The 12,921-nt window shown below is 31.7% G+C and overlaps 1 protein-coding gene across 2 annotated transcripts in view; it reads left to right on the top strand.

Annotated features, from left to right (window-relative positions):
* The first annotated feature begins 1,490 nt into the window (after positions 1 to 1,490).
* The window catches only part of LOC125776865 (sodium-coupled monocarboxylate transporter 1-like), a 99,293-nt gene continuing 87,862 nt past the window's right edge, over positions 1,491 to 12,921 (top strand). The window contains exon 1 of one of the 2 annotated variants that reach the window (XM_049450589.1): positions 1,491 to 2,021. The gene's annotated coding sequence lies outside the window, so the exon portion shown is untranslated. Of the gene's footprint in view, positions 2,022 to 7,679; positions 7,903 to 12,921 lie in introns of those variants that run through there. The other variant, XM_049450588.1, reaches the window with a different exon arrangement.

Raw genomic sequence — 12,921 nt, 5'->3', positions numbered from 1 at the left:
TGTCCGTCTGTCTGTATGTCCGTCTGTATATATACGAACTAGTCCCTCAGTTTTTAAGATATCGATTTGAATTTTTGCAAACGTCCTTTTCTTTTCAAGAAGCTGCTTATTTGTCGGAGCTGCCAATATCGGACCACTATAACATATAGCTGCCATACAAACTGAACGATCGGAATCAAGTTCTTATATGGAAAACTTTCGCATTTGACAATGTATCTTCACAAAAGTTGACACAGGTTATTTTCTAAGGCAACAATGTAATCTTCGAAGAAATTATTCAGATCGGATTACTATAACATATAGCTTCCATACAAACTGAACACATAGTTACTAAAAGAAATGCACCTATGAAGGGTATATTAGCTTCGGTGCAGCCGAATTTAACGTTTTTCCTTGATTTATTATTAATAAGTGAAGTTCTGAGACAGTTCTTTTTTACGCAAATTGATCACGGCAATCAATTTGACTTCAGCTGGTGCGGTCTAGTTGCCGGAGGCTCAACGGAAACTGCTTGAATAATTGTCATTCATCCACTGCTGCATGGCATTGGCTCGCATTACTTAGTTCAATAAAAATACAGCCCTGAGTTACAACTTCTGACTCTAAGAATGCATTTAAACACACGTTTTTGCCACACCCCCCATATGTGTACAGCTCCCATACCCAGACAAGAAATTGCGGCACTGTGTGTCCGGTCACTTCTAATGATTATATATCATAATCACAAACCTAATATACATATGTAATTATCACATACAATCACTTAATACTTTAATAAAAATTACACCGAAAATCTGTTCATACACACAATTTCCTAATGGCCCTATCACCGCCGCAGTCATGCAAACTGATTTCAGCACAGTCGTGTCGTCAGCACTGACATCGCGCTACGCCAAGAAAGTGGTCAAGTGCAAGAACGAACGGCGAAAAAAAGCATAAAAATAAACAAGTGAAATAAAACAAAAGACAAAAAGCACACGACCAACTAAATGGGTGCCGATTAAGCTTGAAGATCCGCGCGTTCGACGAGCGCCGCCAATGATCATCATCAGCAATGTAGGAGAGTGACCGCACGAGAGAGAAGCAGCAAACAACTACAGCAAAAGAAGAACATAAATATTATGCAAATGTGTGTATGAATACAACAACAACTGCCGCAACATAAGCAGACTAAGCAGGGCTAACGCGTACAACAACAATCTCGTACTAATGACTAGCAAGACAGCATGTTTGCGCTGGCCAAATGCGCAGAGGAACCTTTTCGCTTAGCTGGCATCCATAATGCTCATCACAGCCGCGCGGAGGAACGCCAAGATGAACCGGCCACGCCGCAAGAAGCAACAACAAGCACAAATCTGTGTGTGATTGTGTATATTTGTGTGTTTATAAAAGCAATAACAACAAGCCGCTTGTAGACAAGCAATCGAACGCAAATGAAAACAATGAGCTCTCCGCTTTGGTCAGATCTCAGCTGAAACGATCGCCTAGGTAGTCGAATCCGAACCTTCGACGCTGCCGCAAGTTAACTGCGCTGTGCTTTTGGTGCTGCTGGCTATTGCATTATTGTTAATTTTCGATTTTTTTTTGCTCACAAAGTATAGACCGAATCTCGTTAGCACGCTTGAAACGCCGTGTACGCTGCACGCTTCGGTCAGATCGCAAATTGTAACAACACTGAGCGGTTAGCTAGTGTGAAATGCTGCGCGACGTAACTCCAACGCAACCAAAACGGAAAATTTTTCGAAAATAAAAATAATATTGATGTTTATAATTGAATTGTGTGCCGCAGAGATAACTTTGGCAGAGTGAATTTAATCAAAATGTCGAGCATATATAATTCAAGCTTTTGATTTACATGCGAAATAGAAATAAATAGAAAATAATAAAAAAAAACAATTAAATGCTGATCAAAAAGAGATAACTGTGAATTTGACAAACGCATATGCCAATATGTATGTGTATTTAATTAAAGCATAGAAAACAGTTGAAATTGTATAGCAGCAAAAAAAACAACAAAAAAGGTAAACACTTATGTATATTTACACATATTATTTTCACCCAGTGCAATTAAATAAAAATATAAAATTATTAGAAATTAAAGCTCGATAAATCTTTTGCCAAAGAAAAAAAAAATATGTAAGAAAAAAGGTTTTAATTTTTTTACTCTCACACTTCATTGCAATATTGATTGTTTAGCACTTCTTCCAATATGCTAATGCTCAGCTTATGCAGATTTATTTATGTATGTTCCTACTCTTTTACGTTTTTTTTTGATTTCTCCAACTTCGCTTTTGCCGCTGAAGTCAATTAAAGTCACCATAAAATGCAAATCAAACTGAATTAATTAATTGTAGGTAAATGTAAACAAATGCGGTATGCTCGCATGTTAAATATTCATTTATATGAATAGCGAGAATAATAAAAAAATATACATATATGAAAAAAATGTAATTAAATATTTAAAAAAAGAAATAAGGAAAAAAATTAAATTTTTAATTTGATTAAAAAATTAATCTTCAAACACGGCATTGCTTAAATTGATTAAAGAGATATAATATTTAACAGAAAAAAATTAATAAAAACAAAATTTTTTTAATTAAAATTAATATTAAAATATATAATTTTTTATTTAATTAAATTAAATTTTTTTATTTAATTAAATTTTTAATTTTCGTTCGGATTAATTAATTCATTTTTTTTGAATTTTTAATTAAAAAATTAAAAAAAAAGTTCTTATATTATATTTTTTTTATCAAATTAATCTAATTTTTTTATTAATTATCGTATTAATTAATTCTTTTTTTTTTAATTTTTAATTAAAAAATTTGTTTCTGTCATGTATTATATTTTATACCCTAAACTTGGTGTATTAAGTTTGTCATGAAGTTTGTAATACCCAGAAGGAAGCGTCGGAGACCCTGTAAAGTATATATATAAATGATCAGTATGTCGAGCTGAGTCGATTTAGCCATGTCCGTCTGTCTGTTTGTCCGTCTGTAGTCAGTTTCTAAGATATTGTTTTGAAATTTTGTAAAAGTAAGTTCTTGTATGGAGAAGCTGCTCATTTGTCGGAACTTCACAAAATTTGACATGGATTACTGATTAAGGTAATAACATAATCTCCGAAAAAATTGTTCAGATCGGATTACTATAGCATATAACTTCCGTATAAATTGAACACATAATTACTAAAAGAAATGCACCAGTTAAGGGTATATTAGCATCGGCGCAGCCGAAGTTAACGTTTTTTCTTTTTTTTTTAATTCAGAATTCGTTTTTCATTGAAGAGTTCCTGAGTTTCAATAGATTAGTAATTGTAACAAAGTTCAGGGCTCGTTTGTAATTTCATCTATTTTGGAAGCTCACTTTCAACTCTCTCTCTCTCTATCTTTTAGACAACTCATGACTATTTTAACATCTTCTTTTTGAACACAAACTGTCTGCCCAACTAAATTATCCAAAAATATTTACACACCAATTTCGAAGTTTGATCCTGGACTTTCAGCAAAATGATTATACAAGAGACAATATAAATAAATTTGCTATTATGACAAAAAAATGCCACTAAAGATAAATATTACATTCTTACCACTATATTTAAGACTACATGTACGAATATATTTGGAATTTTAATCTATAAGCTCTTCGACATTACTTTACTTAATTTAGCCGAATGATAAATCATTGAGCTATAGAATTAATAATGAAACTTAGTCTAAAGCCTCACCTAATTAAAACTACCCTATAAATACATAAACGTCTAATTTTTATTTGGCAAGTCAGGTCCCATACCCGATATTATTCAACCGAAAAGTGTTCATGCCCAGTTGTGCCTATTAATGAGTGTTTTGGACTTTACTTTTCCTACGAGCACTAAACGAAAACATGAGCGAGAGTAAATTTATTCTAACAAAATAAAAACAACTCAAAAATCAAAATATAATTAACCGCATTAGATTTAATATAAGTATCTGCGGCTCTATTCAAAGTTCTTTAATATTGAGTTCTTCAATTCCGTTTGTCGGTGTGCTTAGCGTGCATTGGCAGGCACTTGACGCATGAAAGACGTTGCATAAACACAAAGCATGATCACGTGTCGCCTTGTAACCCGTTAACCCGCTGATTAGTGATAACAATGTAACAACAACAACTCTATCCAGCTCTTATTGTTAGTAAGGCAATTTATTCTGTTTTATGACTTTTTTAGTTATTGTTACAATTGCGCGATCATTTGTCGCTGATCACAGCGCTTTTGGCCTTTGTTGTGGCTTCAACACGCGATGAACTCACCTGTTAGATAAGTGGCAACTTGAAAAATACTAATATGAAGTGCTTTGCAAAGCAACTAATTCACACTTCAAAAACTATATATATAATAAATATTTATTCGGTATATATCTAATGAAAACCCCAATCAAGTACTTTTTTGTTGAAAAAATAATAATTTGGTTTATGCCTAGGAATAACTGTTTATAAATAGTTTAAATCTCTTAGTTCTAAACTCATAGTCTGCCTAGACTCAGTTTTAGTCTTGGAAAACTAGTTCATCGTCGAAGTCGAACACAATGTTTATCATCAATAATATATAATAATATAATCGAGTTTTAGTTACTTTTCTAAAATAATTTTCGGAGCTTGATTTTCGCTGTTGTAAGTACACTTTATTTTAATATTTTCTAGTTTTATAAAACATCGGTATTGATTATTGCAAAGAATAAGAGTTGGATATTGAAGTAAGTAACAAACTACAAATCTAGCCGATAATTAAGGATACGCCCTCCATATACTATAGATAATATTCAGACGAAACGTATAGTTTACAATCGTCCAAATGAAACGTTTCTGTAGAAGACTTAGAACTTACCGGGCGACATTTTTAATTACACCGTAACCTAAGATCTCTACACTCCTGCTGGAAAAATACTCGGAAAACAAGTCATAAGTATGGAAAGTTTGGTCCCCGGTCCTTTGACCAATTCCAACCGACGTTTTCGAGCCGTCCGTGTACTACTTGAGTATCTCAAGAGTGGAATCATTCTATTTAACCTTACTGCTAAGTGTAACCTTGAACTTCTTGGTGAAGTCACTCCTTTTGGTAATGCTGTCGCTTTGCAGTAGAATCAAAGGTATACCACTACTACATTCCTTCATTCGTTGGGATGAGATTACTTTATTTCTGCCACACCCTTTGTATTCTTCTTTGTTGCAGCGTATGTTTGTCTGCCGAAGACTGCGATGCTTTTGAGGACCAAGCCATCGCCCCATACGTGATTATATGCCGCGCGATCATGGTGTACAACTACCTGACAATCCTTGGCTTGCAGCACCAGGACTTACCAGCAAATCAATTGCACATCTTAAGATTTATCCTTTTACAAGGTGCTTTCCAAAGTAAACAGGACTTTTTGAATCTAGCGACCCTTGGTGGCGCCATCTATATGCCAACTGGTGCGTTAGAATCTGCTATCTTTATCGAGAGAATTTCATGACATTTCATTGATTGGAAGTGAAGTTATTGCATTTTAAGTATCAGTATGTTTGTGTTATTGCTGCGGAAATGAGCTTCGAACAAAGAACCAACATTAAATATTGTTTTAAAATTGGTAAAACTTTAACCGAAACGTTTTAATTGATGAAACAAGTTTATGGCGATGATTGCCTATCCTGTAACAGAGTGCACGAGTGGTTTCAACGTTTTCAAAGTGGTCGTGAGGATATAAATGACGATCAACATGTGTGCCAATTAAAATCCATGATCACCCTGAAATTCCACCGAAACTGTGGGAAAATACTTCGGCTATTTCTCCATAAATTAGAAGATTCGAAGAAATATGGTATTTACTCATCTTCAACATAAGTATCTCTAATCATTTGCACTTTGAAGTGTTATAATATATGTGTATTAGTCACTTCGGTCGACACCTAGTTCTTCCCTGCTTAGCAATTTTTTAAACTACAAAACACTTCATATTATATTTATAGCAAAATTATTTTTAGTTGACCTAACACCTTCAATATAGTTGCTTTAACAATGTCTCGAGAGTGTTTTGTAAAATCAAATTCAGTCCTTTCTAGCGATAACATGGAGTCAATCACCCGCTTCACAGTACCTACGCACTGAATATTTCGCATTTATAAATATTTAAGCCATATGTATACATATGCACTCACAGCTCGAAAACAGTTTAAAATTTGCGAACTCGTAAGTTAACTGGTCCAAAAAAGACCAGAATTGTACAAATTATAATTGTTGAGTTATTATTATGAACTTATATATTATAATATATTAAATGTGCCACGATGTTTCTAACACTCAAAAGGAAACATCAGAGACTCTATAAAATTTTTATATAAATGATCTGTGTCGATTTAGTCATGTTGGTCTGTCCGCGTGTCTTTATATATACGAACTAGTCCTTCAGTGTTTGAGTTATTGCTCTGAAATTTTACACCCGTTCTTTTCTCTCTAAGGAGCTGCTCATTTGCCGGAGCCGCTGATATCGGAAGACTATATACTGGTATAGCATACAACTGCCATGCAAACTGGACAGTCGAAACAAAGTGCTTGTATTGAAAACATTTCCATTTGACGAGATTTCTTCACCAAATTTGGCAAGGATTATTATCTATTATGAAACGATGCAATCTCCCAAAAATGGTTCAGATAGAATCACTATTGTACATATATTGCTGACATACAGACTGGCTGAGCAAAGTTCAGGTTAGGAATATTTCGTATTTGTTTAGGATATTATAGATTCGGTGCAACCGAAATTAACGTTTTTTCTGGTTTTTTTTTATTTTATTTTTGAGATGTCAGTTTTATTACTGTATTAATATTTTTTGACAGTTTTTTACTAGTTTCAGAACTATTTCGTTAGATAATATTCAGTTTCTCAAAGAAAAGCGTGAAGTGTCAAGCTATTCAGGGAAACTTAATTCTAGAAATATCAAGCTGGTCAAGAAAAATATCAGTTTAGAACTACAACTTTCTCACTAAAATCTGTCTGGTTTAGTTATAAGTACGTGGGGAAAAGTTGTTTGATAAATATCAATATTTATTTAAAAAAAAATGATAGAACCAAAAATAAGCCAAAATTAACATTGTAGCCGAGCATAACAGTCGAAATCCTTAAAGTCTTTTGATCAATAAAGTCGGCTGACTAGTTTTGCTTGCTTTTCAGACCAGTTATAAACTAGTTAATAACTGGAATATTTGACTATAGGTTATACATGTGTGTGGGTATGTGTTCGAGTACAAAAAAAACGGTGGGCTCTATGTTTTAATTAGTAAAGTGAAAAAGAAAAACAAAAGCGCGATTGCGAATAACTGTAACGTGGTGTGACTCTATGGCAGCGAAAGAGGTAGTAAGTCTCAGCTTAGCGTTTTATTTATAAGCATTTAGTGGAGCTTAATTTCGGTTTGAGTTGTGCCGTGTGTATTTTTCAGAAATAAAATTTAAAATGTTCGAAACTTTTAATATTAAATATTTTAAACTTTTAATATAATAATTTAAACACAATGTAAATGAACTACATAAAGGTGAAAATCAAGCGAGAGCATTCAAAAAAAGCAAGAATATTAAAAATATATATAATAAAAATTAACCAAGAACATTTAAAATAATAAGAAAATATACAAAAATAACGCAAATTGAATTTTATGACGTGCATTATTATTTTTGTGTTCTAAATCATGTGATTTATTAACTCTTTTTATATATAAAATACGATTTAGACTCACTCATATTTGGAAAAGGTGGAAAAAATTGTAGCCAACTCCAACGAAAAAGTTAAAACAAATGTGTAATTACACAAAAATCTAATTACTTACTTTTGCAACAACGGCATTTGTCAAGCTCGCAGCGTTCACACTTCAGCTGCGCCTGCAAATGCATGTCGGTAAGTGATAGAGAGTGACGATATGCGCCACTATTAAAACTAATTGAAAGATCACACGCTGCAATAATAAAAAGAAAATTAATTTAGCAAAGCGCTAACAAAAACAAAAATATTTGCACAATAATCATAAGCGAATTATTGTAATTTCTACAATTAAAATTTTTTAATAAAAACATTAAAGCATTGAAAAATTAATATACATTTGATAATGCCAAACGAAATTAAATAATTTGATGGAATTCCATAACATTTGTAATACAAATGCGAATATTTTGCTATTTATTAAAATAAAAGAAAATAATTGAGTTCCAAACACTGAACAACAATATGATATTATCGCCGTCACATGACATGTGCGTTATGCGTTCAAAAAGTTTTTATCAACGAATAAATTTTGTAATTAAAAGTAACTAATAAATAGAAGTGGCAGATTATAGCATTTGCGTTGAATAGCAAGCAATTTGTGAGGAAAAAAATGTTAAAAATTTATTATGAAATTTTTTGGTAAAATTTACAGACTTTTTTGGTAGAATTTACACTTTTTTTGGTAACAAATTAAGTGTAAGCTTTTAAAAATATTTCATGGAAATCAAATTAACCAAATTAAAAAATATTCATTGGAATACTACTAGCCTAGCAGGCAAATATAAATGTAATTCTTGCATCATCACATCAATTTCTGACTATTTTTGTGTCTAAAAGCACATATGTACATAAGTATTTACTAAAATACTACGACACCACTAGCGTTTCAACAAATGAATAACAACGTAATTTCCGCTAGACGAGCGCGTTCACCCACTCTCAAGATCCAACGACCTAACCAAAAAAAAAAAGTATAATTATAATCCTCACTGACCGCCTTGGCCCTGGCGATTATTGGCAAGAATACAGAAACGAACTTACAAACAGACGTGGAAAACTGTCTCAAAGTGGTAAATGTAATATATTTAATTTTTTTTTCTAAATACCCAGTAAGTGCGAAATTAAAAAAAAAAAATGTCGCTAGAAATTTCCCGAAAAAAAATTGCAAAATTGCCTGCAAAACTATTTGTTTTACGATTTATAATTATTTTTTCATTGTGTTATAAAATTCATGAGAAAAAAACGAGAAAATCGTATTTCACATTTTTTGTAGAATATTCAATTGGCCACAAAATTCATGAAAAGAAATATTTGTTCAAGGAATTGGAGGGGAGACTTGAATTTATATATCTGATAATAAAAAAAATCGTTAACTTCGGTTGTAGCGTAGGTATCATACCCTTCACAAGTATAAAAGACTCCTTACCAGAACTTTTTCTGGCTACAGTTTGTATTTCGCAAAATGAACAAGTTTTCATGTTCAGTTTGTATGGCAGCTATATGCTATAGTCATCCGATCTGAATAATTTTTTCGGAAATTCCATCATTGCTTCAGGCAATTATCCATGCCATTTTTATTGAAGATATCTCGCAAATGGAAAACTCCTCCATATGCCATAGTGGTTCCACATCAACGATTCCGACACATGAACAGCTCCTTAGTGAGAAAACTATGTGTAAAATTTTCAGATCCATACCTCAAAAATTTAGCTCATAAAAACCTATTTTTCAGAACATTAAACGAAAAAAATATATTCGATGTCGATATATCGTCACCTAAAATTGCGAAACAACGTATCATCAAAAAAATCGAAAATTTTATTATTGCCTCACTCACTACATCATATTACATTGTACGTAGCATAAAATTTTCAACAACCGCTGTCCGATATAACCACTTTATAACCAAAACTCATATTTTGTTTTAATTTTTGTTTGTTTTTCCTTCGCCCGCAAACTTATGAAAAATGATGTTACGCTATTTTGCATTTTAGGTGACGATATATATATACATATATAATAATTAATTAATAATTATATATATGTATGTATATACATTTATACCATATATGAAATTATATTATTTTATTTTATTAAATTTTTTGTAATTTTTTAAATTACAATTTTTTAATAAAACTAGTAATTTTTTAAAAGGCAATAAGTAACTTTTGTTTCAAAAACTCAAATAAAATTTATAGTTTAGTCATATGTATATTACTTTTTTAATAAAATTGCAGACAATGGCTCCCCTTTCTGTCTTTGCAATCACATTTTAATTCCCACAGTAAATATTTACAAAGAAATACCCACCCCACCGCTCACTGGGTATACTCGATGGTATAAATATGTACCATATGTAGCTTGTGTCTTTGCTGCCTGGCTGTCTGCCAGGAGATCTTTGTCTCGTGCGCCCATAACGCAATAAGAAAAAGAAAAAACAAAAACAATATACAAGAAATTTCTGCTATAAAATGAAAAAATCGAAGTATTAATTTGAACAATGGCATGCACTTCACTTCATTACCCAACAAACGCTTCAACAGCTGATCACAGTTGCCGCATACTCAATATATAATATTATACGCTCACATAGCTGACATACATACATACGTACAAAGTTCATAGGCAGCAACAAAGTGTCTGTGTGTGAATATGTTTTGGTAAACAAAACTCGAAATGTCGCTGAAAGTGTTAATTGCTGCACACTCTTTCCTTATTCTTTGTTGACTTTGCTTTTGAATTTTCCGTTGCCTTTATTTTTTTCTTATTAACATTTTTTTCTTCATTTTATTTTAGCTTGGCATTTGTTTTGCTATTTCTTCTAGCAATTTTTGCTTTCACTCTTCGCACAGTATTTTAATGGCGCCATGCAATGCACTTTGTCGCCAATTAATAATGGGCGAATATATTGTGCATTTCATTGCTTCCGACAAAGCGATATCGGTCGCAGACTCGTGCAAATGAAACATCGTGTTACATTTATTTAAGTAAAAGCTAAGTACATAAATTAGTAGAAAAATGAGAAATGCACACAAAAGTTCTTTTATGCATGCAATTTGCCTTATTATGTAGTTATATTTAGTGTTTGTAAACATATATTCAGATACATGTAGATATATAAGTATGTAACGAACAAAGTTTGATCAGTTCATATATGAGGTAAGAAACCTCCACCTCTCTTTGTCTACTTGTACGAGTACATATGTATACAGTTGTTATATACCTACGATTTCACCTCTTCTTAAATCGTTCATTGCCCACAGAAATCGATTTTTTTATTTTATTGTATTATTTTGACTATTCTGTGCGATACTTTATCGATTTTTGTTGTAAGAGAAAACAAGGAAAAACGCTTACTTAGGGTACAACCAAGCTATAAACTCGATCTGAACAATTTTTTCTGAGATTGCGCCCTTACTTTCGACAACTCTTACTAAATTTCGTAAAAATATATCGTTAAATAAATACTTCAAGCACTTTTTTCCGAACGCTCAGTTTGCTCGCCACAAACAATTATCACCGAAGTTCTTTTCCAATATTCTGAACCTTGAGGCTCCAGAAATTTGATTCCGCACACTACATGGATTAGCCGCCAAATGCACTTTATGTGCTTCAGAAAGACAAACGTATACTAAACACTAATAATTATTTTGACATTCACAGTAATCTTCCTCAAATATATTTGTCTTAACTCTTCCAATTTTAAAATTTCTCTTCCAAACCTCAAATCACTTGTGTTAAGAACACTTCAGACTTAAATTCTTTCACCGATGCAGCTTCCATCTTTTCAATGGTTGCAAATATACGGTCTTTTATGGGTCTCTTTTGATTAGGAAATAGATAAGCTGAACTTCGTTCCTTCATCTTGACTTTTATGAGCAAATTCTTGACTTATTCAATGCTAGCTCGAGGTTTAGGTTTTAGAAATTTTAATTTTAGTTCAAATTTTTTGCTGAGTTGTGAGAAAAACGCTTTAAAATTTGTAAATCTGATATCAAGATAATGATTACTTTCTCAATTTTTCTATACAAAAATAATAAGAAAAAATACCAAATAAAAAAATATAAAATAGCAATCCCCCTTATCACCAGCGTTTTTGAAGTTCTCTCAATACTAATTTTCAAATATAAATTCCATTAGAATAAATAATAAAATAATTAATGAAATATCGATAATTTTATACAAAACTTAAGAGTAAGACTATTAAAGATTCTCTAAATAAAAAAATATCTAAAAGCCTGGACTTTTTAATGTTCGAAAAACCAGAGATTATAAAACAGCTATTAAAAGATTAAAAAACCCAATGAATATAGGCATATAAACAATAATATATTATATGTTATCGTACATATTCATACCATTTTTTTAATTCATAATCTATAAATTTTATAAAATATTAAATTTTGATTAATTAAACTTTTTTTTATATAATTTTCTTTTATTAGCGTCTAAACCCTTATCTGTCAATTTGACCTTTATATATATTCTTTACCGATTAAGTGTCATATATAAATATATTATATTCAAAATCAATAAGTTCGCTATGTATAATAATTTTTACGATCTCATCAATCGTTTGCGCCATAACACACTTTTGTTGTAATTTCAAAAAAATTTATGAAACACTTTTGTTTAAACGAACAAAGTGGTCATGCTGAAACAATTAAATTGCGGCATGAAGAGTTCGCGTTATTTTTTATTTTACTTATCAAGAAATTGTAAGCGCAAATGAACTTTATAATAGTATTATAATAAAAATTTTAAATCAAACTGGCCAAACAAAATCAAATCCTTGTATATTATGTATCCGGAAATTTTAAATAAAAAGCAAAATATTTAATTATTATCAATCTTTATTGTGTTGCCTTCAAAGTGATCCCCACCAGATGAAATACACTTTCGCCTATGATTTTCCAGTTCTCGAAACACTTTTCATAAGCACTTTTTGGGATGGCCTTCAGCTCCTTCAGTAAATTTTGTTTTATACTTCTATAGACTGAAAACGGGTTCCACGGAGCGGCAATTTCAGTTTGGGGAACAAGAAAAAATCACACGGAGCCAAATCTGGTGAATACGGTGCTTGATCGATGATATTTACTGCGTTTTTGGCTTTAAATTCGGGCACAATCGTGGCTCGCTGTGATATTGCATTAT

This window comes from Bactrocera dorsalis, chromosome 2, assembly GCF_023373825.1.
Source record: "Bactrocera dorsalis isolate Fly_Bdor chromosome 2, ASM2337382v1, whole genome shotgun sequence".
NCBI lineage: Eukaryota > Metazoa > Arthropoda > Insecta > Diptera > Tephritidae > Bactrocera > Bactrocera dorsalis.
Note: the sequence above shows the minus strand (reverse complement) of the source record. Positions and strands in the feature narration are given on the sequence as shown.